Below are 10,878 nucleotides of genomic sequence, written 5' to 3' on the forward strand. Positions count from 1 at the left end.
AAGCACTATCAAAGTGCATGATAGGGTTGTAGGGAAAAATACCCAAGTTGAAACTTTTTGTTTTAATTTGAACTAAGAGGAGACAAGCAAACCCATAAAAAATAAAGAATAGGTAGCAAATAAATCAACCACACAAATACTATAAGACAAGAATAAAATCAATCACACGAGACACCAAATTTATGTGGAAAACCATTCCATGTGAAGAGTAAAAAATCATGGGGCAAACCTCCAGTATAATCACCAAGATTTACAATATTGTTCTCCAAAATTAATCACAAAACAAGTGCAAAACAATGAGCAACAACACAATAAGATTGTACCAAAACTAGAGAACAAAAATGAGCAAAAACACCCAAAAATGCAGCCACTGTCCACGGATAAAAAATAGAAGCTAAAGGCTATCAAATCTAACTCTTTCAGTTCCTAATCAAATATTGAGATAAGAAAAATAATTTGCCAATCGGACAAGAAACAAAGTGAAAATCGCAATTTGAAGTTGACAGTTATGGCTGGAATTTTTGGTCCAAAAATATGCACTAGTTTCTCTCTTTAGCTGCTGAAAAATCTCTTTTGCGATGGTGAAATAAGACCTAAAAAGATCTATATATATGCCCTATAATAATGGACCTATGGCAAAAGTGGACTTGTCCAAATTGATCTTTATTTATCCACAAGTGGTTTCTCTCTGATACCACTTGTTAGGAGCAAAATAATTAGGTGTCATGCGGAAGCTAGCAAACCAAACCTCAAAAGACACCACATAAGAAGATAAACAAGAAATATACCAAAAGAGACACAATAATTTGACGTGGTTTGATCAATTGACCTACATCTAAAAAAGGAGATGAGCAATCTACTATATAAAAGAAAGTATAAAATATAGAAAGAGAAAACCTCACACAAATTCACTTAGAATAAAAAGAGGTTCACACAAGTAATACCGCAATACTTGTGTCTCACAAAGTCTCCTCCCTAATGAAACTCTCAAACCCCCAGGGCTATATTATGAATGATACCAAGCTAAAAGAAATGAGTCTTTATTTATAGAGTCTATAACTTTTTCCTATCAAAACGAGGATTAGTCAAATATGGAGAATATGTTTTCCTTTTATTAAAAGGAAACACAATTATGATACATAAAGGAAAATTAAATTATGGTAAGAAAGTTAGGATAAACACTCAACACCCTTAATACTGATAGAATGTGATAGTTTATCCTTATTGATCCATTAGCATTATTCTATTTAGTTTTCTTGGATAGTTTCTTGCAGTTTATATTCCTGCTTTATATGTTATTTATGCTTACATTATATTTGGAGCTCATTCGGTCGATGTCTACTGAGTACCACATGTTTGACACTCATAATACACTTCTGCAGCATGCAAATCATAGTATGACTTCTCATTGTTGATGTATGCATCATGCGAAGCAGCTATGTATCGGAGATTTAGGTGAGCTTCTAACATTCGAAGTATTTCTGCTCTCCCTCGTATTGATTAGACGTATCTCTAATTTATATTTTTGAGATAGATTGTATATATATATATATATATATATATATATATATATATATATATATATATATATATATATATATATATATACACAACAACAACAACAACAAACCCAGTGTATTCCCACTTAGTGGGGTCTGGGGGGGGTAAGATGTACGCAGTCCATACCTCTACCTCTGATGAAGTAGAAAGGCTGTTTCCGAAAGACCCCCGGCTCAAGTCAGACCCCCGGCTCAAGTCATATATATATATATATATATATATATTCGATATTTTCCGTTGTACTCTGATTGTATTAGAAGCTTTTGTACTAATTTCACCAGGTTTTGGTGATTGTATTCGATATTAGCCTTTTATTTAAATTTTTTCTGTTATTTACTCTTTTACCCTAGATAGTCCGTTACTAACTATTCTGAACTACGGATTGGCTTATCTACTGATGAGTTATAGTAAGTGTCATTATGACCTGAGAAATTGAATCGTGACATCAATTAATAATCTTGATAATTTAAACAAGGATATAGTAGAAATATTTTAATCAAATTATTTTTAAAAGATTAAAAAAACACTTAAAAAAATACAAACACAATTTAAATATAACAGTTAAAAAGAAATGAAGGGACTATTATTTATGTAAAATTATGTCATTTTCACCCAACTTTATGTATACTCCATTTGTGATGAAGTACTACTACTCCTAAGTCTACATTTGTTTTATTAAGATTTAGACATATGAATCTGAATGCATATCTGAATGATTAAGATGTTGTCTTCAGATCTAAAATTTGAATGATTAAAACTATTTGTTTTTCAATATCTGAATATGCAAAATTCATTTATTTGCATATAAAATAAAAAATATAATTCAAATAAAAAATAATAGCATATTAGAAAAATATTTGATATAATACAATAAAATTATTATTTGATTGAAAAAAATATTTATATTTGTTAGTGATAATGAAAATGTTTTGTAATAGTGGTGGTGGTGGTGGTGGTGGTAATGATTGATGTTAGTGATTAGTAATGTTGGTGGTGATAGTTTTGATGGTTGGTATTATAATGATTGTTATGATGGTTACGATTGGTAGTGGTGGAGGTTGTGATGTGAAGGTGGTTGATGTTAGTAGTTGGAGGTATTGGTTGTGATAGCTTAAAAATGAATGCATGGTGGTTGGTGATGTATTGGTGGTAGTTGGAGATGCCGTTAGCTGTGGTTGTGGAGATGATTATTAGTAGAGATATACTGTAGTAGTGATGGTGGTTGAAGCGGTGGTAGATGTGGCGACACCTATGACAATGGTGGTGATGACTAAAGAATGTGTGGATGCTGATGATGTGTTGTGGTAGTTAGCGATGACGCTAATTGTGATTGATTAGTAGTTGGGATTGGTCGATAGTGGTTGATGACGGTGGTGGTGTTGGCATTGGCGTTGGTGTTGGTGTTGACAATGGTGATAACAGCGGATATAATTAAAATTAATAGAGGTGGTAGATATGATAGCGGCTGAAAATAGTGGTTAGTACCAATTATGATTATGAATGGTGGTTGTGATAGTGGAGGTGGTTGGTGGCAAGGTGGTGGTTGGCAATGGTGGTGATGGCGAAGGTGGTTAGTGGTAGTGATTGATGATTATGGATAGAGTGGTGGTGAATATTATCCAACACAATAATACCTATTAATGATTAAGACTTAGTTCCAGAGCTGAATGATTAATACCTATTAAGAGCCAAAATATTAATGAAAACCAAATGTACTTAATGGTCTGAAGTTTGAATTATTCAGATTCAAACCTCCATTAAATGAAAACATAGCCTAAGGGCGGTGCATATGTGAACTGCCCAATAAAAATAAAATAAAATAAAATAAACCATATTGCTGTTGACTTATATACTTCCTGTTTTAGTTTTTTTTTTGTGTGTGTGTGTTTGTTGCATGCTATTCAAGAAAATATTAATTGAAAAAATTAAATTATTTTTAATTTTTTTATTGAATAGTTATTTCATTTATTTATTATAACTCATCAATCATCAACTTAAAATTAGACTCATTATAGTCTTTAATTATTAGTACGAATAAAATGAAAAAAAAATTATCTTTTATTAAAATAATAAATTATTTGAAATAATTATTTTTAAACTTATGATCGATAATTTAAAACGAAATTCACCCATTCCGCCCATATAACTGGTATGCGGTGAGCACTATCATTAAATTAATTATATATTATATCCGATGATGAAAATTTAATAATCCCACACTCTGCATTGGGAGAATTTTGACTAGAATAATATAACTAAGTATATAAATATGTATTCTTTTTAAGAATTTAAATTTTTAAAATAATTAAGTAATTTTGCAAGTTTAAATACTTGGATTACATAATGAAATTATAGTACTGATGGATGATATTTTCTTTGACCATGTTTTAGTTGTTACATCCTTTAAGAATAAAACAAAATAAAGTAGTAATTTTGATAATATTATTCATGATTATCGCAAGTCATCTAAATATAGAGAAATGAATAACATTTAATAACATAAATAAAATAGATATAAAATAACAAATTATCTTTTAATTTTTTAAACTAAATAAATAAATTTGTATTCTTATTTTTAGAATAATGAACAAGCAAATGTGGATGAAAATAGTATATACATATATGATTACATAGAAATAATAATACTGGCGGTTGATATTCTCTTTGACCGTGTTTGAGTTGTTACATCCTTTAAGAATAAAACAGAATAAAGCAGTGATTTTGATCATATTATTCCTGATTATCGCAAGTCATCCAAATATAGAGAAATGAATAACATTTAATAAAAAAATAAAATAGATATAAAATGATAAATTATCTTTTAATTTTTTAAACTAAATGAATAAACTTGTACACCTATGGATGAAAAGAGTAGATATATAGAGAGAGATTTGTAAACTGTAAGCAGAAATTACAATAAGAGTATTGTATAACTAATATTACATGGAAAATGGCACTACTGAGTAGTAACTACGCAAAGATTACTATCAAAGGATGTGGTGTAGTGGATGAGACTGCTACTTCCTTAATCAGAGGTCTCGGGTTCGAGCCCTGAGTATGAAAAAATCCTTAGTAGGGAGTGTTACCCCCAAATAGGGTCCTACCCGGCACGAAGGGTACTGGACACCGGATGGGAAACCAAAAAAAAAACTACGCAAAGATTTATCCTCCCATCGTTGTACCAGCAATAGATTCAGTTAACAATACAGAAATCTAATGTAGATCAGAACACGACTGTAATGTGGTTTACTTTTTGACTTAATAGTAGTTATTTTATAGATCAACATGGATTACTTGTGGTGGGATGATCGAGATCTTTTTATTCTTAATTAGAAGTCTCGGCTTTGAGCTCCTGAAAATGAAAAAAAAATTGTTAGAGGTGCCACCTCTAGAAAGGGATTCTCCAACTCGTAACTTTGAATTTGATCGGCTTCAATATGAATACTAGACATCAAATGTGTAAATCAATAAATGACCACGTGTCTCATATCCTAGAATATAATGTAGTATCGAGGGTATTTTAGTATACTTAGACCTTAGTTATATACACATTTCATTTTGTATTTACTTTTAATAGGTTTTGTTAGAGAATATGTTAGGTTATCATCCTTCTTTTGTGTATATATACACTAGGTGGCTCGAGCCCGTGCGATGCACGGGTGAAATTATGATGGTAGATAAAACAGTTATGCTTCATATTATGTGGAACAAAGATTACATTGTTACGTTGCTAGATTGTAAAAGTAGTATATTGATATAAGCATTTGTTGGTACATTCAGTTTTGGCACAAGAGCATGGCACATTTCTACTTGATTATAGAAACATCATTTTCTCCAAGACAGCACTGGAGAATAAACCCCAGCTTCTGTGACCTCACAGCTGCATCTTTGTTGCTCAATTGCCTGGAGGTCAAAAGTTAAGTTTTTTGACTAACTCTTTTTTAAGTTGTTGTATACATAACAGATTAGATAAATGCAATCCTATTATCATTACCTTGAAGAAGTATTGGAGAATTGTTCCATAATCAATAGAGAGTGAGCATTATGTTCTAAACATAGTACCAAATCAAGATATAAACACAATGAATGTGCGATGTCAAATTATCACGATGTTATAGACAGGAAAAACACTCCTATGTATTTCATTTACTCAGCATGAGTTGCATTAAACTACTAAACTACTGGTTAGAAAGACATCATCATATAATGCATCACTGATGTGTCCTATCTTAAAAATAAATAATTCAATCACTGATAAATACCTTACTTATAGGTGTTAATTCTCAATTTCAACAAAGAGTTTCACAAACACTTATTTAAACTGCATATCAAGCCAATTCAATGAAATTATAGATAATTAAGGAGAAAAGAAAATGTGAAAATAAAAGGAAGGGGAGATACTAAAGTCATACAAGGAAAATAAAACTTATTGGAAGGATCAAGTTTCAAAGGACACCTTGGAAGATGCAAAGACCTTGCTACTGGAGGAACGGGGCTGGGATTGTTGCTACAAGGAGTCAATTTATCATATAGAGAAGCATCTTCGAAATATTGATGGTGTTGACTGCGGTAATGACGAGTAATACGAACCACCTAATAATAAGAAGGGAAACATGTTATTTACATCAAAATTTTACGAGTGAAGCTAATGCATCATCAACTGTTGGCAGCAATATAATATTTACAGCTAAAAGGAAAAAAAATTAAAAATAAAAATTTAAATGAAAGGACTATTAGATGAATAAACAACCAAAGAGCTATAATAATGACACCAAAACCTCCAAAAATATATAAAAGGGTTTATTATTTATCAAGGTAAGGCTGTGCATAATAGACTCTTGGAGTCGAACCTTTACTCGTACCCTGCACATAGCGGGAGATTAGTGCACCGAATTGCCTTTTTTTATTTATTTATCAAATGTAATTAAAAAAATCATCTTAAGTTTTCAGTTTGTTTGATCTCCTCTCTCTTTGGCATGCTATCTCGCTTATTATTAGTCTACTCTCTTCTACATTGAAAGTAAACCATCTAATAGTAAGTAGAAAAAATCAGTTCACCACTTTGTCTAAAATATTTGTGCTATACAAAGTGAAGGACAATATGAAGTTCTATGGTTACCGAGTGTAATGACAATTACTTAGGCAGGTAGACTACCTTAGCATATTCAACTGAAAGGATAAAGACAAAGTGTAAGTTTAATTACCTTTATTTCATGACTGCATTTGTTATCGGAATATCAAGTTGAAAGACGAAGTGAAAAGCAAGCTGCAACAGGGAGTCCACTTTCTTGCAAAAGAACTGTTTAGATAAAGGAAAAATATTTTTAATTTATGTAAAAGAATTACTTATAAACAACTGACGGTTGGATTTGTCTCACATACCGAGGTCTCTAGAACTATATTCACAAAGGAAAACCAGTCATAAGAGCAAGCATAAGTAGAATTAGTGAATAGACCAAGTTGAACTAAGCCAACGAAATATTAAATTGAGCGTTACTGGTAAGAAAATGAAGACCAAACAGAGTGGGAGCAGAAACAGTCACGACGGTTCCGAAAATAAAAGATTGAGTAAGAAAAAGGAAGTTCTATCGCCATCACAAACAATTAATAAAAATAGTAGAAAATCGCTCACGAAAAGAAATCTATTGATTCTCTCCCAATTGGTTGGACCATAGGTGTGATGATTTAGGCGAGATCTCTGGTTCAAGTCCAGGATGATTGGGGTGTTTTCTTAATGTGCGTGCCAAAATCTCAAAGATCACCTTGTGTGGATCATATAAGAGGAAAAGACTAAGGTAAAAATCCCTTAAGTATGGGTGTAGAACTATTTTTACCCCTTATCTATGCTATTAAATATTAAGCATCCCTTATCTTCACAGAAGTGGATATCGTAGTCTAACCCCTAATTGGTTCTGGAAAACTCACATTAAAGCCTCAAGTTTTGGTCGAAATTAATGGAAGCTTTTCTCTTTTCATAGACCCAATTTAATCCGGTGAATCCTTTCCTTATTTTACCCTCTCACACATCAATCCCCTTTCACCCAAAATTCCCAGAAAGACATTTTCCCTCTCTAATGCCTCTTCATAAAGCGTGGAGGTTTTATTACCAGATTATGATTTTTTCTAAATAGTCTAATTCAAAAACTATGCTCTGTTTTTCTTATCTTTCAATTTAACACCAACCGTTAGTTCTAGGACTTTTTCTTGTTTGTTTTGCTAACTCGGTTCACTAGTAGACTAAAATTGTCCACTTTCGCAAAGATGAGGGACGTTTTATATTCAATAGTATACGAAAGGGATAAAAATACAAAGGACTACCTCAGTCTTGTCCTCCCACCAATAACGAAAATAACATATCCAGTGTAATCTCACAATAGGATAGTAGAATATATGCAGACCTTATCTCTACCTCAAAGCTAGATAAGCTATTTCCGATACATTCCTGACTCAAGAAAGATCGTCCAAAGTAGTCCTTTCCTTGCTAGATGGAGTAATATATAATTTGATCAGTTATCACAAAGATTGCTCTTACCAGCATTTTAGCAGATGCAAGGTCAAATGGTACACCAAATTAGTTGCAATAACATCTACACTCAAATGGGATACTTTGTCCCAAATGGCCTTTTAATTTATTTTTTTAAAAAATCATTACTATCATCCCCTTTCCCAGCCACTGCCCCTAACAAAAACACTTCTTGGACAGACACGGAGAAACAACTATAGCATGCACAAACTAATTTTGAATTTAGATCAGGGGCGAATCCACATAGGTTCAAGCGGGTTCATATGAACCCACTTTGTCAAAAAATTACACTGTATATATACGTATATATAAGCAATTTTTACAAATTTGAAAGATATATATTGTATATTAAACCCATTGTACACAAGAGGAGTGCCAAGCCCAGCGACAGTGGGTTCAATTCTTAAGATGTATGTCTCGTGTTCGAGCCCTTGTATGGTGTTTTTTAAATTATTTTATGCAGCAACCAGTTTAAGCAGCTTTGAACCCACTTGGTGAAAAGTTTGGGTCCGCCAGTGATTGAGATATAGTTGCTTCACTGATTGATACGAGAGAAGGGAACTATAGAGAATAGAGGATTAGTTAGTCAGCCACTTCCAGAAGAAAATTCATAGAAAAGGAAGATAGTTCAACAATTTCTCCTCTTTCAATACAGATTAGCAATGAATTAAATAAGCATATGTGTTACAACATATATTAAGAAGATGACTGACCTATTGGGGCATTGGGTACATGGTGGAGGCAACAAGGTGGTAGTTATTTTCACCAAAAGTCTTCACAACAGCATAGACAAGAAACAACAACATTTCATTTACAAAAGGATAAGAGCCACCTGATAATCAAGAAACATTTAGATGATTCTAAAATATATAAATCTTGTTACTCTATTAATAAACATATATAATCCATTTTGATTCAAAATCATGCTATAGTATTAGTAACCTTTTTTCTGGCAAGACTAACTCTGGTAATTCTAGTAGTTGTCAGTCGAAGATGAAAAAATCAAATATCAGTCAAACTTCTCTGCAGGCAAATTAAACATAGAAAGAGATGAGTAAACACATTAGTGAAATTAGTATGAAAATAATACTTTTTTCAGAAAGCTGCATGTAGAACTACCAGAATTAGTAAAACACCAAACAAAATAGATAAAAAAGGTAACATAAAATGATTCAGCAGCATTACTAAAATTAAGTATACCTTTGTTTCATAAAATTTAAAAATAATTGCAAAAGAAAAGTTGATCAACCTGCAAATGTATTTAACAAGAATGAAACTGGGTGCAATATAGGTAGAGAGAAAACACTATAATAATTATATTGAAGATATTATAAATATTGAGAGAAAGAATATGAAAGCAGTTTCTTGACAACATTTATTTGGTTTTCACTGGAGTTGATGGCTCCATTTTTTTTCTTCTTGAGTATGTTACATTCATTTTGTTGTTCGGCATGTTCAGCATAAGAAGTGAAATTTTTTTTTGCTTCTTACTTCCTTCTTTGATGTGACATTTGGATGGTGCTGAAAAAGAGGGTATGATCTCTCCCTCTTCATTACAGGCTAAAATGTAGACTTTCTTAGAGATTATATGATCAGTGCGAAAAGATACTTTTTTCACTTGAATTTCGAACAAACTTTGATTTAGTCTGATTTCATCATTTTGCATTGACTGAGACTCATTTTGTGAAAAAATATACTCTCTCCGTCCCAAATTATGTGTCATCATTTTCTTTTTAGTCCGTCCCAAAATAAGTGTTGTCTTTCTTTATTAGGCAACTTTTTAATTTGGTAAACTTTACCAAGTCTTCCCTTTTTCCTTAAATTCCGTGCCCGGTCAAATGACGACACATAATTAAGTTTTTATGTTTGTTGAATAATTAAGTTGATGTGTAAATTGAATAATTAAGTTTTTTTACCTCAATTGAAGCAAGCTAGTAAATTTGTTCTGCTGTAAGAGATAATAATTTTTCTCCTTCTTTGCCACTAATAATTTCGATTATTGAGCCATGTCATCTTTAAGATTCACATCGAATCGGCACTAGTACTAATATGTGTTGATACTTTAGTTAATAAAAAAAATATCTTATTGATATTATGGTTGTATGTGTGTATAATATTAGGACAATAGTACCTGGGAATCAACATATTTTGTTGATGACAATTCATACTTTTTGGAAGAAGATACTTTCAAGCGACAAATCAAAATGAGTATCTTTAAATTCTCTTATTTTCTTTTTCGTTTTAGAATTTAGTTCATTTTAATTTTTTGGGGCTTCAATTGCTAAACTTAGTTCTAAGCTGAAGATTTACCTAAAAATATTTGAGACTTGTATATGTATATCAATATTCTTATTTAAAATAATGCTTCAGTTCTTGGACCTCGATCCACAACTAATACATGATTTAAAACAAGGTTTAAATTTTTTAGCCTAAGAAGCCCAACAAAACCGAAACTCGGCTAGAGACTAAACTTGTCAAATGGGCTAGGCTAGCCCATTCTAGCCCGTTTAGCTCGGCCCAATTTGGTGGCTGGCCTGATGGGCCTCCGGGTTACCAGACTGCCGGTCTCAGGCTAGGCCATCTCAATAGATGGGCCCGATGGATCGGCCCAGTTGCAAACCCGGACTAGGCCCATCTATTAATCTGCCTGGCCCGGTACATTAAAAAAAAAATTAAGTAGGCTACTGCTGACTGCGCTTCCCAACAGTCAAATGGACCATTGACCCAATGGCTATAATGCCGTTTGGGTCCAACGGCCATTTGGCCAAATTTGATCTTTAAAAAAAAATAATTCT

Source organism: Capsicum annuum, chromosome 11 (assembly GCF_002878395.1).
Source record: "Capsicum annuum cultivar UCD-10X-F1 chromosome 11, UCD10Xv1.1, whole genome shotgun sequence".
Classification (NCBI taxonomy): Eukaryota; Viridiplantae; Streptophyta; class Magnoliopsida; order Solanales; family Solanaceae; genus Capsicum; species Capsicum annuum.